At 33.8% G+C, this 22,500-nt stretch overlaps 5 non-coding genes across 5 annotated transcripts; all 5 read left to right on the top strand.

The window, feature by feature from the left end:
- Nucleotides 1-589: 589 nt before the first annotated feature.
- On the top strand, nucleotides 590-768 carry LOC119558591. The gene has a single exon (XR_005220286.1). It is a non-coding gene; the product is annotated as a 5.8S ribosomal RNA (ribosomal RNA).
- A 401-nt stretch (nucleotides 769-1,169) lies between these two features.
- Nucleotides 1,170-5,143, top strand: LOC119558586. Its single transcript, XR_005220283.1, has one exon. It is a non-coding gene; the product is annotated as a large subunit ribosomal RNA (ribosomal RNA).
- Nucleotides 5,144-9,320: 4,177 nt separating this feature from the next.
- LOC119558581 lies at nucleotides 9,321-11,315 on the top strand. Its single transcript, XR_005220278.1, has one exon. It is a non-coding gene; the product is annotated as a small subunit ribosomal RNA (ribosomal RNA).
- A 659-nt stretch (nucleotides 11,316-11,974) lies between these two features.
- On the top strand, nucleotides 11,975-12,153 carry LOC119558590. Its single transcript, XR_005220285.1, has one exon. It is a non-coding gene; the product is annotated as a 5.8S ribosomal RNA (ribosomal RNA).
- A 401-nt stretch (nucleotides 12,154-12,554) lies between these two features.
- LOC119558584 lies at nucleotides 12,555-16,525 on the top strand. Its single transcript, XR_005220281.1, has one exon. It is a non-coding gene; the product is annotated as a large subunit ribosomal RNA (ribosomal RNA).
- The last annotated feature ends 5,975 nt before the right edge of the window (nucleotides 16,526-22,500 follow it).

Here is a 22,500-nt window from a genome sequence, read left to right as displayed (position 1 = left end):
CAAATAAAATATAAATTGCCAAAAATATGATCTTTTATAGATCAAATATAAAATTTCGAACAAGCAAATCGAAATAATAATTGTAATAATAAATATATTATTGCATTAAATAAGAGATAAATAAATAAGCAAAAGCAAACAAATAACAAATTCGAACAAGCAAATCGAAATTATTAAATTTATTTAATATTATTATTATATTGTATATTAAATGCAATTAATTAATAAAACACTGTGTGTATATGGACCATAATATACACGCGTTGCGATATGTATTGTTCATCTCAGTTATGCGCATACATTGGATAATGCAACAACCTAAAATGTACAATGTTGTACCTGATTATTACAGGTTAATGTTTTATATAAATTTCAATATATATCGCTAAAAAAAAGTATTAATACCGTAAATGCCATTTAAAAAATACTTGATATATTATTGGTTATATGAAACTAAGACATTTCGCAGCATTCGTTTTAGGTATAAAAATCAATTTATTGAAGGAATTGATATATGCCAGTAAAATGGTGTATTTTTAATTTCTTTCAATAAAAACATATATGACAAAATTACCAAACCAATATATAAAACTCTAAGCGGTGGATCACTCGGCTCATGGGTCGATGAAGAACGCAGCAAACTGTGCGTCATCGTGTGAACTGCAGGACACATGAACATCGACATTTTGAACGCATATCGCAGTCCATGCTGTTATGTACTTTAATTAATTTTATAGTGCTGCTTGGACTACATATGGTTGAGGGTTGTAAGACTATGCTAATTAAGTTGTTTATATAAATTTTATAATGAAATTTTATAAGCATATGGTATATTATTGGATAATAATAATTTAATTATTATATTATTCATAATATTAACAAATATATGAAAAACATTATCTCACATTAGTAAATAATTTGAATGTGAAAAACGAAGAGAAATATTTTCTTTTTCAATCAAATAATACTGAGAAATGTCTAGCATAAAAAATTTATCTAGAATTGTCTCTTATTAAAGATTAGTAAATAGAAAGCCGTTGACAATATTATTATTCTTCGTTGATTCGTTAGACCAAACAAATGCCATACAAATATATAAAATATATAACGAATTTAATAAAATGTTTTATCATTATATATAAAGAATTAATTGCAAAAAAAGTTATACACAACCTCAACTCATATGGGACTACCCCCTGAATTTAAGCATATTAATTAGGGGAGGAAAAGAAACTAACCAGGATTTTCTTAGTAGCGGCGAGCGAAAAGAAATCAGTTCAGCACTAAGTCACTTTGTCTATATGGCAAATGTGAGATGCAGTGTATGGAGCGTCAATATTCTAGTATGAGAAATTAACGATTTAAGTCCTTCTTAAATGAGGCCATTTACCCATAGAGGGTGCCAGGCCCGTATAACGTTAATGATTACTAGATGATGTTTCCAAAGAGTCGTGTTGCTTGATAGTGCAGCACTAAGTGGGTGGTAAACTCCATCTAAAACTAAATATAACCATGAGACCGATAGTAAACAAGTACCGTGAGGGAAAGTTGAAAAGAACTCTGAATAGAGAGTTAAACAGTACGTGAAACTGCTTAGAGGTTAAGCCCGATGAACCTGAATATCCGTTATGGAAAATTCATCATTAAAATTGTAATATTTAAACAATATTATGATAATAGTGTGCATTTTTTCCATATAAGGACATTGTAATCTATTAGCATACAAAATTTATCATAAAATATAACTTATAGTTTATTCAAATTAATTTGCTTGCATTTTAACACAGAATAAATGTTATTAATTTGATAAAGTGCTGATAGATTTATATGAATACAGTGCGTTAATTTTTCGGAATTATATAATGGCATAATTATCATTGATTTTTGTGTTTATTATATGCACTTGTATGATTAACAATGCGAAAGATTCAGGATACCTTCGGGACCCGTCTTGAAACACGGACCAAGGAGTCTAACATATGTGCAAGTTATTGGGATATAAACCTAATAGCGTAATTAACTTGACTAATAATGGGATTAGTTTTTTAACTATTTATAGCTAATTAACACAATCCCGGGGCGTTCTATATAGTTATGTATAATGATATTTATATTATTTATGCCTCTAACTGGAACGTACCTTGAGCATATATGCTGTGACCCGAAAGATGGTGAACTATACTTGATCAGGTTGAAGTCAGGGGAAACCCTGATGGAAGACCGAAACAGTTCTGACGTGCAAATCGATTGTCAGAATTGAGTATAGGGGCGAAAGACCAATCGAACCATCTAGTAGCTGGTTCCTTCCGAAGTTTCCCTCAGGATAGCTGGTGCATTTTAATGTTATATAAAATAATCTTATCTGGTAAAGCGAATGATTAGAGGCCTTAGGGTCGAAACGATCTTAACCTATTCTCAAACTTTAAATGGGTAAGAACCTTAACTTTCTTGATATGAAGTTCAAGGTTATGATATAATGTGCCCAGTGGGCCACTTTTGGTAAGCAGAACTGGCGCTGTGGGATGAACCAAACGTAATGTTACGGTGCCCAAATTAACAACTCATGCAGATACCATGAAAGGCGTTGGTTGCTTAAAACAGCAGGACGGTGATCATGGAAGTCGAAATCCGCTAAGGAGTGTGTAACAACTCACCTGCCGAAGCAACTAGCCCTTAAAATGGATGGCGCTTAAGTTGTATACCTATACATTACCGCTAAAGTAGATGATTTATATTACTTGTGATATAAATTTTGAAACTTTAGTGAGTAGGAAGGTACAATGGTATGCGTAGAAGTGTTTGGCGTAAGCCTGCATGGAGCTGCCATTGGTACAGATCTTGGTGGTAGTAGCAAATAATCGAATGAGACCTTGGAGGACTGAAGTGGAGAAGGGTTTTCGTGTGAACAGTGGTTGATCACGAGTTAGTCGGTCCTAAGTTCAAGGCGAAAGCCGAAAATTTTCAAGTAAAACACAAATGCCATACAAATATAATTATATTATATAAATCAAGCTAATTAATATACTTGAATAATTTTGAACGAAGGGAATACGGTTCCAATTCCGTAACCTGTTGAGTATCCGTTTGTTATTAAATATGGGCCTCGTGCTCATCCTGGCAACAGGAACGACCATAAAGAAGCCGTCGAGAGATATCGGAAGAGTTTTCTTTTCTGTTTTATAGCCGTACTACCATGGAAGTCTTTCGCAGAGAGATATGGTAGATGGGCTAGAAGAGCATGACATATACTGTTGTGTCGATATTTTCTCCTCGGACCTTGAAAATTATATGGTGGGGACACGCAAACTTCTCAACAGGCCGTACCAATATCCGCAGCTGGTCTCCAAGGTGAAGAGTCTCTAGTCGATAGAATAATGTAGGTAAGGGAAGTCGGCAAATTAGATCCGTAACTTCGGGATAAGGATTGGCTCTGAAGATTGAGATAGTCGGGCTTGATTGGGAAACATAACATGGTTTATGTGCTCGTTCTGGGTAAATAGAGTGTCTGGCATTTATGTTGGTCACTTGTTCCCCGGATAGTTTAGTTACGTAGCCAATTGTGGAACTTTCTTGCTAAAATTTTTAAGAATACTAATTGGGTTAAACCAATTAGTTCTTATTAATTATAACGATTATCAATTAACAATCAATTCAGAACTGGCACGGACTTGGGGAATCCGACTGTCTAATTAAAACAAAGCATTGTGATGGCCCTAGCGGGTGTTGACACAATGTGATTTCTGCCCAGTGCTCTGAATGTCAAAGTGAAGAAATTCAAGTAAGCGCGGGTCAAACGGCGGGAGTAACTATGACTCTCTTAAGGTAGCCAAATGCCTCGTCATCTAATTAGTGACGCGCATGAATGGATTAACGAGATTCCTACTGTCCCTAATCTACTATCTAGCGAAACCACAGCCAAGGGAACGGGCTTGGAATAATTAGCGGGGAAAGAAGACCCTTTTGAGCTTGACTCTAATCTGGCAGTGTAAGGAGACATAAGAGGTGTAGAATAAGTGGGAGATATTAGACTTCGGTTTGGTATCGCCAATGAAATACCACTACTCTTATTGTTTCCTTACTTACTTGATTAAATGGAACGTGTATCATTTCCTAGCCATTATACGGATATATTTATTATATCTTATGGTATTGGGTTTTGATGCAAGCTTCTTGATCAAAGTATCACGAGTTTGTTATATAATCGCAAAACAAATTCTTTAATAAAACGGTGCATTTATGTATTTTTGATTTGAAAATTTGGTATAACTCCAATTACTCAGGTATGATCCAATTCAAGGACATTGCCAGGTAGGGAGTTTGACTGGGGCGGTACATCTCTCAAATAATAACGGAGGTGTCCCAAGGCCAGCTCAGTGCGGACAGAAACCACACATAGAGCAAAAGGGCAAATGCTGACTTGATCTCGGTGTTCAGTACACACAGGGACAGCAAAAGCTCGGCCTATCGATCCTTTTGGTTTAAAGAGTTTTTAACAAGAGGTGTCAGAAAAGTTACCATAGGGATAACTGGCTTGTGGCGGCCAAGCGTTCATAGCGACGTCGCTTTTTGATCCTTCGATGTCGGCTCTTCCTATCATTGTGAAGCAAAATTCACCAAGCGTTGGATTGTTCACCCATGCAAGGGAACGTGAGCTGGGTTTAGACCGTCGTGAGACAGGTTAGTTTTACCCTACTAATGACAAAACGTTGTTGCGACAGCATTCCTGCGTAGTACGAGAGGAACCGCAGGTACGGACCAATGGCACAATACTTGTTCGAGCGAACAGTGGTATGACGCTACGTCCGTTGGATTATGCCTGAACGCCTCTAAGGTCGTATCCGTGCTGGACTGCAATGATAAATAAGGGGCAATTTGCATTGTATGGCTTCTAAACCATTTAAAGTTTATAATTTACTTTATAAACGACAATGGATGTGATGCCAATGTAATTTGTAACATAGTAAATTGGGAGGATCTTTGATCACCTGATGCCGCGCTAGTTACATATAAAAGCATTATTTAATACAATGACAAAGCCTAGAATCAATTGTAAACGACTTTTGTAACAGGCAAGGTGTTGTAAGTGGTTGAGCAGCTGCCATACTGCGATCCACTGAAGCTTATCCTTTGCTTGATGATTCGATAATAAAGATGTTGCAAGCGGGCATAATCATTATGCTTGCTTGCAGCATCGCACGCCACTTTGTTTGTGGTGTGTAAGGTAGGGAAGAAGAAATATAAAAGACCTAAATTGGAAACATCAATATATAAGTAAATATTGAACAAACAAAATGTATCGTCATCTTATTAGTGACGCGATGATAAAGTGGCAAACATATTCCATGTATAAATATTCCTATGGTATTAAAATTCAAGTAAAGAGGACATATATAAAAGTTTGTATATATGGTTCATTCAATGGTAGCAGCGGTTGGTTGGTTGGTGTCTGCTCCTCTTATTGTTCAAAACTTATGTTATGGTAGCAAGTCTATATCGTCATATTATTAGTGACGCGAAAAAGTAGTGGCAAAACATATTCCATGTATAAATAAATATTCCTATGGTATTGAAATTCAAGTAAAGAGGCCATTCAAGTAAAGAGGACTTATATAAATATAAGTATATATAATGGTAGCAGCGCGGTTGGTTGGTTGGTGTGTCTGCTCCTCTTATTGTTCAAAACTTATGTTATGGTAGCAAGACTGTATCGTCATATTATTAGTTGACGCGAAAAAGTAGTGGCAAAACATATTCCATGTATAAATATTCCTATGGTATTGAAATTCAACTAAAGAGGACATATAAAATTACTATCAATGGTAGCAGTGGTTGGTTGGTTGGTGGTTGGTTGGCGGCTGCTCCTATTATTGTTCAAGACTTATGTTATGGTAGCAAGTCTGTATCGTCATATTAATTATTAGTGACGCGAAAAAGTAGTGGAAATCATATTCCATGTATAAATAGATTCCTATGGTAATGAAATTTTCAAGTAAAGAGAGGACCATTCAGTAAGAGGACATATAAAAAGTAAGTATATGTTCCTCCAATGGTAGCAGTGGTTGGTTGGTTGGCGGCTGATCCTCTTATTGTTCAAAACTTATTTTATCAATATGAGTTTGGCAATACAATAAAGAAGACCAATCTAATCCATATAAAACTAAATGTATTATATGGATATGCTTAGGAAACCCATATATTCATAAAAAAAATTATGTATAGAAAATTATACATATATCTTTTATATAAATGAATCGTATGGATATCGCCTTATGGTAGGTATAATAACTTTTTAAGGCATAATAATGTATAATATAGAAAATATACATTGAAATATAAATGCATTTTTATAGATATGGCGGCATATAAGTGCCATATACACAAGAATAAATAATAGAATTTACCAATATATAATTAAAATGAGATATATAAACCTAGTGAGGGGCTGCACTAGTATATGAATCGTATGGATATGGCTTATAGGTATAATACCTATAAGGCATAATAATGTATAATATAATAAATATAAATTAAGATATGAATGAATTATATAAATATGGCATAGAAATGCCATATACATACATAAGAATAAATGGTAGAATTTACCCATATATCACTGAAAACACGATATATAAACCTAATGATAGCTGGCACTAGTACTGTAAACATGCACGCAATAGTGCGTGGGGTAAAAAACTACTATAGGGAGGTGGTCGTTGGCGGGCCCCTCCTCGTATTGGTCAAAACTTATGTTATGCATATGAATTTGTCAATACTATAATAGAACGCCAAGCATATCCATAGAAACTATGGATATGCATAGAAAATCCATACAAAAGTAAAAAAAAAATTATGTATAGAAAAAATATACATATATTTATATAAGTGAATCGTATGGATATGGCTTATAGGTATAATACCTATAAGGCATAATAATGTATAACAAGTAAATATACATTGAAATGTGAATGCATTGTATGGATATGGCATATAAAATGCCATATATATAGAAATAAATTGTATATCATGATATAACAATTATAAACCTAGTGAGGGGCGGCACTAGTGAATGAATCGTATGGATATGGCTTATAGGTATAATACCTATAAGGCATAATAATGTATAATATAATAAATATACATTAAGATATGAATGGATTGTATAAATATGGCATAGAAATGCCATATACATAAGAATAAATGGTAGAATTTACCCATATATCACTGAAACACGATATATAAACCTAGTGATAGCTGGCACTAGTACTGTAAACAGGCACGCAATAGTGCGTGGGGTAAAAAACTACTATAGGGAGGTGGTCGTTGGCGGGCCCCTCCTCGTATTGGTCAAAACTTATGTTATGCATATGAATTTGTCAATACTATATAGAACGCCAAGCATATCCATATAAACTATGGATATGCATAGAAATCCATACAAAATAAAAAAAAATTATGTATAGAAAAATATACATATATTTATATAAGTGAATCGTATGGATATGGCTTATAGGTATAATACCTATAAGGCATAATAATGTATAACAAGTAAATATACATTGAAATGTGAATGCATTGTATGGATATGGCATATAAAATGCCATATATATAGAAATAAATTGTATATCAATGATATAACAATTATAAACCTAGTGAGGGGCGGCACTAGTGAATGAATCGTATGGATATGGCTTATAGGTATAATACCTATAAGGCATAATAATGTATAATATAATAAATATACATTAAGATATGAATGGATTGTATAAATATGGCATAGAAATGCCATATACATAAGAATAAATGGTAGAATTTACCCATATATCACTGAAACACTGATATATAAACCTAGTGATAGCTGGCACTAGTACTGTAAACAGGCACGCAAGTAGTGCGTGGGGTAAAAAACTACTATAGGGAGGTGGTCGTTGGCGGGCCCCTCCTCGTATTGGTCAAAACTTATGTTATGCGTAAACATATGATTTTGTCAATACTATAAAGAAAACTTGTTTTGTACATACAAAACTAAATGAATTATATGGATATTGAAAAATAAATGGCATTATATCCATATAATGAAAATATACTTGTATTCTCTTATTATAAGAGAGAATACCGTATAGTTGGTTGGCAAAGACAATTGAAAATACCCGAATTGCAGATGATGGGTTCAAAAACTACTATAGGGTGGTGTAGCAAATAATATGAAGATGATATATCCATATAATGGATATACACTAGTATTCTCTTATTATAATAGAGAATACCATATAAATGGTTGGCAAAGACAATTGAAAATACCCGAATTGAAGTTGACGGGTTCAAAAACTATTATAGGGTGATGTAGCAAATAAAATAATGAAGATATATCCATATAATGGAATTATATGTGTATTCTCTTATTATATGAGAGAGTACCAAACGGTTGATTGGCAAAGACAATTGAAAATACCCGAATTAAAGATATTGGGTCCAAAAACTACTATAGGATGGTCAATGGGCCGGCCATCTACTATTGACGTGACAAAATACTGTCTGTCGGTAGAGAAGATATTAATCCGTCAAATTTGTTTCTTTATTCATTTATGAATATGAGACTTGGCTCCACGGTTAATATTTTAAGCCCAAAGATAATAATGTTGAAACAAAGGCCAAGGTTTCTATTATACATAGAATAACAAATTGTTTCCGAACTTTATCGTTAATCCAAATAAATAATTACAATTGAGGCAGGCTAATAATGATATATATTTTGTATTGATAATCTTGATATATATGTATATTGGTCTGCCATTATCACATACTGAGTTATGTGATAATTCCCTGCGGGGATAAATTAAAAGAGGTGTCCCTATATTAAAAGAAAATAATATATATATATATTATTTTTTCTAACGTACATATCATATATGCGCTCGGTTTTATATTATATATTACCAAAGAGTCTTATATGAATATATACAGATAAATTTTAAATTTATCATCAAAATACAAATGATTTAATTCAATATTTTATATTGGTTAAACAAAAATTGTACATGTGTGGATACAATAATGACGTATGTCGAACAAAAAAGATATTTTAGAATGAAATATGCAAATATAAAGAAAATTATTACGTATTACGAAAAAAAATATTGTGTTTTTAACATCAATAATTAAAAAACTTGTTATTATTAGTGGCGGAACAAGTATATATTGTGAAAACAACAAACGTATACGAATGCTATATAAAAATGGCCGTATTCGATAGAAAACAATCTATAAAATTTATATTGCTAATTTCTATTCAAAAATATGAATGAAATATGAATAAAAACATTATTCTGGTTGATCCTGCCAGTAGTTATATGCTTGTCTCAAAGATTAAGCCATGCATGTCTAAGTACACACGAATTAAAAGTGAAACCGCAAAAGGCTCATTATATCAGTTATGGTTCCTTAGATCGTTAACAGTTACTTGGATAACTGTGGTAATTCTAGAGCTAATACATGCAATTAAAACATGAACCTTATGGGACATGTGCTTTTATTAGGCTAAAACCAAGCGATCGCAAGATCGTTATATTGGTTGAACTCTAGATAACATGCAGATCGTATGGTCTTGTACCGACGACAGATCTTTCAAATGTCTGCCCTATCAACTTTTGATGGTAGTATCTAGGACTACCATGGTTGCAACGGGTAACGGGGAATCAGGGTTCGATTCCGGAGAGGGAGCCTGAGAAACGGCTACCACATCTAAGGAAGGCAGCAGGCGCGTAAATTACCCACTCCCAGCTCGGGGAGGTAGTGACGAAAAATAACAATACAGGACTCATATCCGAGGCCCTGTAATTGGAATGAGTACACTTTAAATCCTTTAACAAGGACCAATTGGAGGGCAAGTCTGGTGCCAGCAGCCGCGGTAATTCCAGCTCCAATAGCGTATATTAAAGTTGTTGCGGTTAAAACGTTCGTAGTTGAACTTGTGCTTCATACGGGTAGTACAACTTACAATTGTGGTTAGTACTATACCTTTATGTATGTAAGCGTATTACCGGTGGAGTTCTTACATGTGCTTAGATACTTGTATTTTTTCATATGTTCCTCCTATTTAAAAACCTGCATTAGTGCTCTTAAACGAGTGTTATTGTGGGCCGGTACAATTACTTTGAACAAATTAGAGTGCTTAAAGCAGGCTTCAAATGCCTGAATATTCTGTGCATGGGATAATGAAATAAGACCTCTGTTCTGCTTTCATTGGTTTTCAGATCAAGAGGTAATGATTAATAGAAGCAGTTTGGGGGCATTAGTATTACGACGCGAGAGGTGAAATTCTTGGACCGTCGTAAGACTAACTTAAGCGAAAGCATTTGCCAAAGATGTTTTCATTAATCAAGAACGAAAGTTAGAGGTTCGAAGGCGATCAGATACCGCCCTAGTTCTAACCATAAACGATGCCAGCTAGCAATTGGGTGTAGCTACTTTTATGGCTCTCTCAGTCGCTTCCCGGGAAACCAAAGCTTTTGGGCTCCGGGGGAAGTATGGTTGCAAAGCTGAAACTTAAAGGAATTGACGGAAGGGCACCACCAGGAGTGGAGCCTGCGGCTTAATTTGACTCAACACGGGAAAACTTACCAGGTCCGAACATAAGTGTGTAAGACAGATTGATAGCTCTTTCTCGAATCTATGGGTGGTGGTGCATGGCCGTTCTTAGTTCGTGGAGTGATTTGTCTGGTTAATTCCGATAACGAACGAGACTCAAATATATTAAATAGATATCTTCAGGATTATGGTGTTGAAGCTTATATAGCCTTCATTCATGGTGGCAGTAAAATGTTTATTGTGTTTGAATGTGTTTATATAAGTGGAGCCGTACCTGTTGGTTTGTCCCATTATAAGGACACTAGCTTCTTAAATGGACAAATTGCGTCTAGCAATAATGAGATTGAGCAATAACAGGTCTGTGATGCCCTTAGATGTCCTGGGCTGCACGCGCGCTACAATGAAAGTATCAACGTGTATTTCCTAGACCGAGAGGTCCGGGTAAACCGCTGAACCACTTTCATGCTTGGGATTGTGAACTGAAACTGTTCACATGAACTTGGAATTCCCAGTAAGTGTGAGTCATTAACTCGCATTGATTACGTCCCTGCCCTTTGTACACACCGCCCGTCGCTACTACCGATTGAATTATTTAGTGAGGTCTCCGGACGTGATCACTGTGACGCCTTGTGTGTTACGGTTGTTTCGCAAAAGTTGACCGAACTTGATTATTTAGAGGAAGTAAAAGTCGTAACAAGGTTTCCGTAGGTGAACCTGCGGAAGGATCATTATTGTTTAATATCCTTACCGTTAATAAAAAAATTTGTTTTTATTATAATAATATAATATATTATAGTAATACAAATAAAATATAAATTGCCAAAAATATGATCTTTTATAGATCAAATATAAAATTTCGAACAAGCAAATCGAAATAATAATTGTAATAATAAATATATTATTGCATTAAATAAGAGATAAATAAATAAGCAAAAGCAAACAAATAACAAATTCGAACAAGCAAATCGAAATTATTAAATTTATTTAATATTATTATTATATTGTATATTAAATGCAATTAATTAATAAAACACTGTGTGTATATGGACCATAATATACACGCGTTGCGATATGTATTGTTCATCTCAGTTATGCGCATACATTGGATAATGCAACAACCTAAAATGTACAATGTTGTACCTGATTATTACAGGTTAATGTTTTATATAAATTTCAATATATATCGCTAAAAAAAAGTATTAATACCGTAAATGCCATTTAAAAAATACTTGATATATTATTGGTTATATGAAACTAAGACATTTCGCAGCATTCGTTTTAGGTATAAAAATCAATTTATTGAAGGAATTGATATATGCCAGTAAAATGGTGTATTTTTAATTTCTTTCAATAAAAACATATATGACAAAATTACCAAACCAATATATAAAACTCTAAGCGGTGGATCACTCGGCTCATGGGTCGATGAAGAACGCAGCAAACTGTGCGTCATCGTGTGAACTGCAGGACACATGAACATCGACATTTTGAACGCATATCGCAGTCCATGCTGTTATGTACTTTAATTAATTTTATAGTGCTGCTTGGACTACATATGGTTGAGGGTTGTAAGACTATGCTAATTAAGTTGTTTATATAAATTTTATAATGAAATTTTATAAGCATATGGTATATTATTGGATAATAATAATTTAATTATTATATTATTCATAATATTAACAAATATATGAAAAACATTATCTCACATTAGTAAATAATTTGAATGTGAAAAACGAAGAGAAATATTTTCTTTTTCAATCAAATAATACTGAGAAATGTCTAGCATAAAAAATTTATCTAGAATTGTCTCTTATTAAAGATTAGTAAATAGAAAGCCGTTGACAATATTATTATTCTTCGTTGATTCGTTAGACCAAACAAATGCCATACAAATATATAAAATATATAACGAATTTAATAAAATGTTTTATCATTATATATAAAGAATTAATTGCAAAAAAAGTTATACACAACCTCAACTCATATGGGACTACCCCCTGAATTTAAGCATATTAATTAGGGGAGGAAAAGAAACTAACCAGGATTTTCTTAGTAGCGGCGAGCGAAAAGAAATCAGTTCAGCACTAAGTCACTTTGTCTATATGGCAAATGTGAGATGCAGTGTATGGAGCGTCAATATTCTAGTATGAGAAATTAACGATTTAAGTCCTTCTTAAATGAGGCCATTTACCCATAGAGGGTGCCAGGCCCGTATAACGTTAATGATTACTAGATGATGTTTCCAAAGAGTCGTGTTGCTTGATAGTGCAGCACTAAGTGGGTGGTAAACTCCATCTAAAACTAAATATAACCATGAGACCGATAGTAAACAAGTACCGTGAGGGAAAGTTGAAAAGAACTCTGAATAGAGAGTTAAACAGTACGTGAAACTGCTTAGAGGTTAAGCCCGATGAACCTGAATATCCGTTATGGAAAATTCATCATTAAAATTGTAATATTTAAACAATATTATGATAATAGTGTGCATTTTTTCCATATAAGGACATTGTAATCTATTAGCATACAAAATTTATCATAAAATATAACTTATAGTTTATTCAAATTAATTTGCTTGCATTTTAACACAGAATAAATGTTATTAATTTGATAAAGTGCTGATAGATTTATATGAATACAGTGCGTTAATTTTTCGGAATTATATAATGGCATAATTATCATTGATTTTTGTGTTTATTATATGCACTTGTATGATTAACAATGCGAAAGATTCAGGATACCTTCGGGACCCGTCTTGAAACACGGACCAAGGAGTCTAACATATGTGCAAGTTATTGGGATATAAACCTAATAGCGTAATTAACTTGACTAATAATGGGATTAGTTTTTTAACTATTTATAGCTAATTAACACAATCCCGGGGCGTTCTATATAGTTATGTATAATGATATTTATATTATTTATGCCTCTAACTGGAACGTACCTTGAGCATATATGCTGTGACCCGAAAGATGGTGAACTATACTTGATCAGGTTGAAGTCAGGGGAAACCCTGATGGAAGACCGAAACAGTTCTGACGTGCAAATCGATTGTCAGAATTGAGTATAGGGGCGAAAGACCAATCGAACCATCTAGTAGCTGGTTCCTTCCGAAGTTTCCCTCAGGATAGCTGGTGCATTTTAATGTTATATAAAATAATCTTATCTGGTAAAGCGAATGATTAGAGGCCTTAGGGTCGAAACGATCTTAACCTATTCTCAAACTTTAAATGGGTAAGAACCTTAACTTTCTTGATATGAAGTTCAAGGTTATGATATAATGTGCCCAGTGGGCCACTTTTGGTAAGCAGAACTGGCGCTGTGGGATGAACCAAACGTAATGTTACGGTGCCCAAATTAACAACTCATGCAGATACCATGAAAGGCGTTGGTTGCTTAAAACAGCAGGACGGTGATCATGGAAGTCGAAATCCGCTAAGGAGTGTGTAACAACTCACCTGCCGAAGCAACTAGCCCTTAAAATGGATGGCGCTTAAGTTGTATACCTATACATTACCGCTAAAGTAGATGATTTATATTACTTGTGATATAAATTTTGAAACTTTAGTGAGTAGGAAGGTACAATGGTATGCGTAGAAGTGTTTGGCGTAAGCCTGCATGGAGCTGCCATTGGTACAGATCTTGGTGGTAGTAGCAAATAATCGAATGAGACCTTGGAGGACTGAAGTGGAGAAGGGTTTCGTGTGAACAGTGGTTGATCACGAGTTAGTCGGTCCTAAGTTCAAGGCGAAAGCCGAAAATTTTCAAGTAAAACACAAATGCCATACAAATATAATTATATTATATAAATCAAGCTAATTAATATACTTGAATAATTTTGAACGAAAGGGAATACGGTTCCAATTCCGTAACCTGTTGAGTATCCGTTTGTTATTAAATATGGGCCTCGTGCTCATCCTGGCAACAGGAACGACCATAAAGAAGCCGTCGAGAGATATCGGAAGAGTTTTCTTTTCTGTTTTATAGCCGTACTACCATGGAAGTCTTTCGCAGAGAGATATGGTAGATGGGCTAGAAGAGCATGACATATACTGTTGTGTCGATATTTTCTCCTCGGACCTTGAAAATTTATGGTGGGGACACGCAAACTTCTCAACAGGCCGTACCAATATCCGCAGCTGGTCTCCAAGGTGAAGAGTCTCTAGTCGATAGAATAATGTAGGTAAGGGAAGTCGGCAAATTAGATCCGTAACTTCGGGATAAGGATTGGCTCTGAAGATTGAGATAGTCGGGCTTGATTGGGAAACAATAACATGGTTTATGTGCTCGTTCTGGGTAAATAGAGTGTCTGGCATTTATGTTGGTCACTTGTTCCCCGGATAGTTTAGTTACGTAGCCAATTGTGGAACTTTCTTGCTAAAATTTTTAAGAATACTAATTGGGTTAAACCAATTAGTTCTTATTAATTATAACGATTATCAATTAACAATCAATTCAGAACTGGCACGGACTTGGGGAATCCGACTGTCTAATTAAAACAAAGCATTGTGATGGCCCTAGCGGGTGTTGACACAATGTGATTTCTGCCCAGTGCTCTGAATGTCAAAGTGAAGAAATTCAAGTAAGCGCGGGTCAACGGCGGGAGTAACTATGACTCTCTTAAGGTAGCCAAATGCCTCGTCATCTAATTAGTGACGCGCATGAATGGATTAACGAGATTCCTACTGTCCCTATCTACTATCTAGCGAAACCACAGCCAAGGGAACGGGCTTGGAATAATTAGCGGGGAAAGAAGACCCTTTTGAGCTTGACTCTAATCTGGCAGTGTAAGGAGACATAAGAGGTGTAGAATAAGTGGGAGATATTAGACTTCGGTTTGGTATCGCCAATGAAATACCACTACTCTTATTGTTTCCTTACTTACTTGATTAAATGGAACGTGTATCATTTCCTAGCCATTATACGGATATATTTATTATATCTTATGGTATTGGGTTTTGATGCAAGCTTCTTGATCAAAGTATCACGAGTTTGTTATATAATCGCAAACAAATTCTTTAATAAAACGGTGCATTTATGTATTTTTGATTTGAAAATTTGGTATAACTCCAATTACTCAGGTATGATCCAATTCAAGGACATTGCCAGGTAGGGAGTTTGACTGGGGCGGTACATCTCTCAAATAATAACGGAGGTGTCCCAAGGCCAGCTCAGTGCGGACAGAAACCACACATAGAGCAAAAGGGCAAATGCTGACTTGATCTCGGTGTTCAGTACACACAGGGACAGCAAAAGCTCGGCCTATCGATCCTTTTGGTTTAAAGAGTTTTTAACAAGAGGTGTCAGAAAAGTTACCATAGGGATAACTGGCTTGTGGCGGCCAAGCGTTCATAGCGACGTCGCTTTTTGATCCTTCGATGTCGGCTCTTCCTATCATTGTGAAGCAAAATTCACCAAGCGTTGGATTGTTCACCCATGCAAGGGAACGTGAGCTGGGTTTAGACCGTCGTGAGACAGGTTAGTTTTACCCTACTAATGACAAAACGTTGTTGCGACAGCATTCCTGCGTAGTACGAGAGGAACCGCAGGTACGGACCAATGGCACAATACTTGTTCGAGCGAACAGTGGTATGACGCTACGTCCGTTGGATTATGCCTGAACGCCTCTAAGGTCGTATCCGTGCTGGACTGCAATGATAAATAAGGGGCAATTTGCATTGTATGGCTTCTAAACCATTTAAAGTTTATAATTTACTTTATAAACGACAATGGATGTGATGCCAATGTAATTTGTAACATAGTAAATTGGGAGGATCTTTGATCACCTGATGCCGCGCTAGTTACATATAAAAGCATTATTTAATACAATGACAAAGCCTAGAATCAATTGTAAACGACTTTTGTAACAGGCAAGGTGTTGTAAGTGGTTGAGCAGCTGCCATACTGCGATCCACTGAAGCTTATCCTTTGCTTGATGATTCGATAATAAAGATGTTGCAAGCGGGCATAATCATTATGCTTGCTTGCAGCATCGCACGCCACTTTGTTTGTGGTGTGTAAGGTAGGGAAGAAGAAATATAAAAGACCTAAATTGGAAACATCAATATATAAGTAAATATTGAACAAACAAAATGTATCGTCATCTTATTAGTGACGCGATGATAAAGTGGCAAACATATTCCATGTATAAATATTCCTATGGTATTAAAATTCAAGTAAAGAGGACATATATAAAAGTTTGTATATATGGTTCATTCAATGGTAGCAGCGGTTGGTTGGTTGGTGTCTGCTCCTCTTATTGTTCAAAACTTATGTTATGGTAGCAAGTCTATATCGTCATATTATTAGTGACGCGAAAAAGTAGTGGCAAAACATATTCCATGTATAAATAAATATTCCTATGGTATTGAAATTCAAGTAAAGAGGCCATTCAAGTAAAGAGGACTTATATAAATATAAGTATATATAATGGTAGCAGCGCGGTTGGTTGGTTGGTGTGTCTGCTCCTCTTATTGTTCAAAACTTATGTTATGGTAGCAAGACTGTATCGTCATATTATTAGTGACGCGAAAAAGTAGTGGCAAAACATATTCCATGTATAAATATTCCTATGGTATTGAAATTCAACTAAAGAGGACATATAAAATTACTATCAATGGTAGCAGTGGTTGGTTGGTTGGTGGTTGGTTGGCGGCTGCTCCTATTATTGTTCAAGACTTATGTTATGGTAGCAAGTCTGTATCGTCATATTAATTATTAGTGACGCGAAAAAGTAGTGGAAATCATATTCCATGTATAAATAGATTCCTATGGTAATGAAATTTTCAAGTAAAGAGAGGACCATTCAAGTAAGAGGACATATAAAAAGTAAGTATATGTTCCTCCAATGGTAGCAGTGGTTGGTTGGTTGGCGGCTGATCCTCTTATTGTTCAAAACTTATTTTATCAATATGAGTTTGGCAATACAATAAAGAAGACCAATCTAATCCATATAAAACTAAATGTATTATATGGATATGCTTAGGAAACCCATATATTCATAAAAAAAAATTATGTATAGAAAATTATACATATATCTTTTATATAAATGAATCGTATGGATATCGCCTTATGGTAGGTATAATAACTTTTTAAGGCATAATAATGTATAATATAGAAAATATACATTGAAATATAAATGCATTTTTATAGATATGGCGGCATATAAGTGCCATATACACAAGAATAAATAATAGAATTTACCAATATATAATTAAAATGAGATATATAAACCTAGTGAGGGGCTGCACTAGTATATGAATCGTATGGATATGGCTTATAGGTATAATACCTATAAGGCATAATAATGTATAATATAATAAATATAAATTAAGATATGAATGAATTATATAAATATGGCATAGAAATGCCATATACATACATAAGAATAAATGGTAGAATTTACCCATATATCACTGAAACACGATATATAAACCTAATGATAGCTGGCACTAGTACTGTAAACATGCACGCAATAGTGCGTGGGGTAAAAAACTACTATAGGGAGGTGGTCGTTGGCGGGCCCCTCCTCGTATTGGTCAAAACTTATGTTATGCATATGAATTTGTCAATACTATATAGAACGCCAAGCATATCCATATAAACTATGGATATGCATAGAAATCCATACAAAAGTAAAAAAAAATTATGTATAGAAAAATATACATATATTTATATAAGTGAATCGTATGGATATGGCTTATAGGTATAATACCTATAAGGCATAATAATGTATAACAAGTAAATATACATTGAAATGTGAATGCATTGTATGGATATGGCATATAAATGCCATATATATAGAAATAAATTGTATATCAATGATATAACAATTATAAACCTAGTGAGGGGCGGCACTAGTGAATGAATCGTATGGATATGGCTTATAGGTATAATACCTATAAGGCATAATAATGTATAATATAATAAATATACATTAAGATATGAATGGATTGTATAAATATGGCATAGAAATGCCATATACATAAGAATAAATGGTAGAATTTACCCATATATCACTGAAACACGATATATAAACCTAGTGATAGCTGGCACTAGTACTGTAAACAGGCACGCAATAGTGCGTGGGGTAAAAAACTACTATAGGGAGGTGGTCGTTGGCGGGCCCCTCCTCGTATTGGTCAAAACTTATGTTATGCATATGAATTTGTCAATACTATATAGAACGCCAAGCATATCCATATAAACTATGGATATGCATAGAAATCCATACAAAAGTAAAAAAAAATTATGTATAGAAAAATATACATATATTTATATAAGTGAATCGTATGGATATGGCTTATAGGTATAATACCTATAAGGCATAATAATGTATAACAAGTAAATATACATTGAAATGTGAATGCATTGTATGGATATGGCATATAAATGCCATATATATAGAAATAAATTGTATATCAATGATATAACAATTATAAACCTAGTGAGGGGCGGCACTAGTGAATGAATCGTATGGATATGGCTTATAGGTATAATACCTATAAGGCATAATAATGTATAATATAATAAATATACATTAAGATATGAATGGATTGTATAAATATGGCATAGAAATGCCATATACATAAGAATAAATGGTAGAATTTACCCATATATCACTGAAACACGATATATAAACCTAGTGATAGCTGGCACTAGTACTGTAAACAGGCACGCAATAGTGCGTGGGGTAAAAAACTACTATAGGGAGGTGGTCGTTGGCGGGCCCCTCCTCGTATTGGTCAAAACTTATGTTATGCATATGAATTTGTCAATACTATATAGAACGCCAAGCATATCCATATAAACTATGGATATGCATAGAAATCCATACAAAAGTAAAAAAAAATTATGTATAGAAAAATATACATATATTTATATAAGTGAATCGTATGGATATGGCTTATAGGTATAATACCTATAAGGCATAATAATGTATAACAAGTAAATATACATTGAAATGTGAATGCATTGTATGGATATGGCATATAAATGCCATATATATAGAAATAAATTGTATATCAATGATATAACAATTATAAACCTAGTGAGGGGCGGCACTAGTGAATGAATCGTATGGATATGGCTTATAGGTATAATACCTATAAGGCATAATAATGTATAATATAATAAATATACATTAAGATATGAATGGATTGTATAAATATGGCATAGAAATGCCATATACATAAGAATAAATGGTAGAATTTACCCATATATCACTGAAACACGATATATAAACCTAGTGATAGCTGGCACTAGTACTGTAAACAGGCACGCAATAGTGCGTGGGGTAAAAAACTACTATAGGGAGGTGGTCGTTGGCGGGCCCCTCCTCGTATTGGTCAAAACTTATGTTATGCATATGAATTTGTCAATACTATATAGAACGCCAAGCATATCCATATAAACTATGGATATGCATAGAAAACCATACAAAAGTAAAAAAAAATTATGTATAGAAAAATATACATATATTTATATAAGTGAATCGTATGGATATGGCTTATAGGTATAATACCTATAAGGCATAATAATGTATAACAAGTAAATATACATTGAAATGTGAATGCATTGTATGGATATGGCATATAAATGCCATATATATAGAAATAAATTGTATATCAATGATATAACAATTATAAACCTAGTGAGGGGCGGCACTAGTGAATGAATCGTATGGATATGGCTTATAGGTATAATACCTATAAGGCATAATAATGTATAATATAATAAATATACATTAAGATATGAATGGATTGTATAAATATGGCATAGAAATGCCATATACATAAGAATAAATGGTAGAATTTACCCATATATCACTGAAACACGATATATAAACCTAGTGATAGCTGGCACTAGTACTGTAAACAGGCACGCAATAGTGCGTGGGGTAAAAAACTACTATAGGGAGGTGGTCGTTGGCGGGCCCCTCCTCGTATTGGTCAAAACTTATGTTATGCATATGAATTTGTCAATACTATATAGAACGCCAAGCATATCCATATAAACTATGGATATGCATAGAAAACCATACAAAAGTAAAAAAAAATTATGTATAGAAAAATATACATATATTTATATAAGTGAATCGTATGGATATGGCTTATAGGTATAATACCTATAAGGCATAATAATGTATAACAAGTAAATATACATTGAAATGTGAATGCATTGTATGGATATGGCATATAAATGCCATATATATAGAAATAAATTGTATATCAATGATATAACAATTATAAACCTAGTGAGGGGCGGCACTAGTGAATGAATCGTATGGATATGGCTTATAGGTATAATACCTATAAGGCATAATAATGTATAATATAATAAATATACATTAAGATATGAATGGATTGTATAAATATGGCATAGAAATGCCATATACATAAGAATAAATGGTAGAATTTACCCATATATCACTGAAACACGATATATAAACCTAGTGATAGCTGGCACTAGTACTGTAAACAGGCACGCAATAGTGCGTGGGGTAAAAAACTACTATAGGGAGGTGGTCGTTGGCGGGCCCCTCCTCGTATTGGTCAAAACTTATGTTATGCATATGAATTTGTCAATACTATATAGAACGCCAAGCATATCCATATAAACTATGGATATGCATAGAAATCCATACAAAAGTAAAAAAAAATTATGTATAGAAAAAAATATACATATATTTATATAAGTGAATCGTATGGATATGGCTTATAGGTATAATACCTATAAGGCATAATAATGTATAACAAGTAAATATACATTGAAATGTGAATGCATTGTATGGATATGGCATATAAATGCCATATATATAGAAATAAATTGTATATCAATGATATAACAATTATAAACCTAGTGAGGGGCGGCACTAGTGAATGAATCGTATGGATATGGCTTATAGGTATAATACCTATAAGGCATAATAATGTATAATATAATAAATATACATTAAGATATGAATGGATTGTATAAATATGGCATAGAAATGCCATATACATAAGAATAAATGGTAGAATTTACCCATATATCACTGAAACACGATATATAAACCTAGTGATAGCTGGCACTAGTACTGTAAACAGGCACGCAATAGTGCGTGGGGTAAAAAACTACTATAGGGAGGTGGTCGTTGGCGGGCCCCTCCTCGTATTGGTCAAAACTTATGTTATGCATATGAATTTGTCAATACTATATAGAACGCCAAGCATATCCATATAAACTATGGATATGCATAGAAATCCATACAAAAATAAAAAAAAATTATGTATAGAAAAATATACATATATTTATATAAGTGAATCGTATGGATATGGCTTATAGGTATAATACCTATAAGGCATAATAATGTATAACAAGTAAATATACATTGAAATGTGAATGCATTGTATGGATATGGCATATAAATGCCATATATATAGAAATAAATTGTATATCAATGATATAACAATTATAAACCTAGTGAGGGGCGGCACTAGTGAATGAATCGTATGGATATGGCTTATAGGTATAATACCTATAAGGCATAATAATGTATAATATAATAAATATACATTAAGATATGAATGGATTGTATAAATATGGCATAGAAATGCCATATACATAAGAATAAATGGTAGAATTTACCCATATATCACTGAAACATGATATATAAACCTAGTGATAGCTGGCACTAGTACTGTAAACAGGCACGCAGTAGTGCGTGGGGTAAAAAACTACTATAGGGAGGTGGTCGTTGGCGGGCCCCTCCTCGTATTGGTCAAAACTTATGTTATGCGTAAACATATGATTTTGTCAATACTATAAAGAAAACTTGTTTTGTACATACAAAACTAAATGAATTATATGGATATTGAAAAATAAATGGCATTATATCCATATAATGAAAATATACTTGTATTCTCTTATTATAAGAGA

This window comes from Drosophila subpulchrella, unplaced genomic scaffold (assembly GCF_014743375.2).
Source record: "Drosophila subpulchrella strain 33 F10 #4 breed RU33 unplaced genomic scaffold, RU_Dsub_v1.1 Primary Assembly Seq114, whole genome shotgun sequence".
Classification (NCBI taxonomy): domain Eukaryota; kingdom Metazoa; phylum Arthropoda; class Insecta; order Diptera; family Drosophilidae; genus Drosophila; species Drosophila subpulchrella.
Note: the sequence above shows the minus strand (reverse complement) of the source record. Positions and strands in the feature narration are given on the sequence as shown.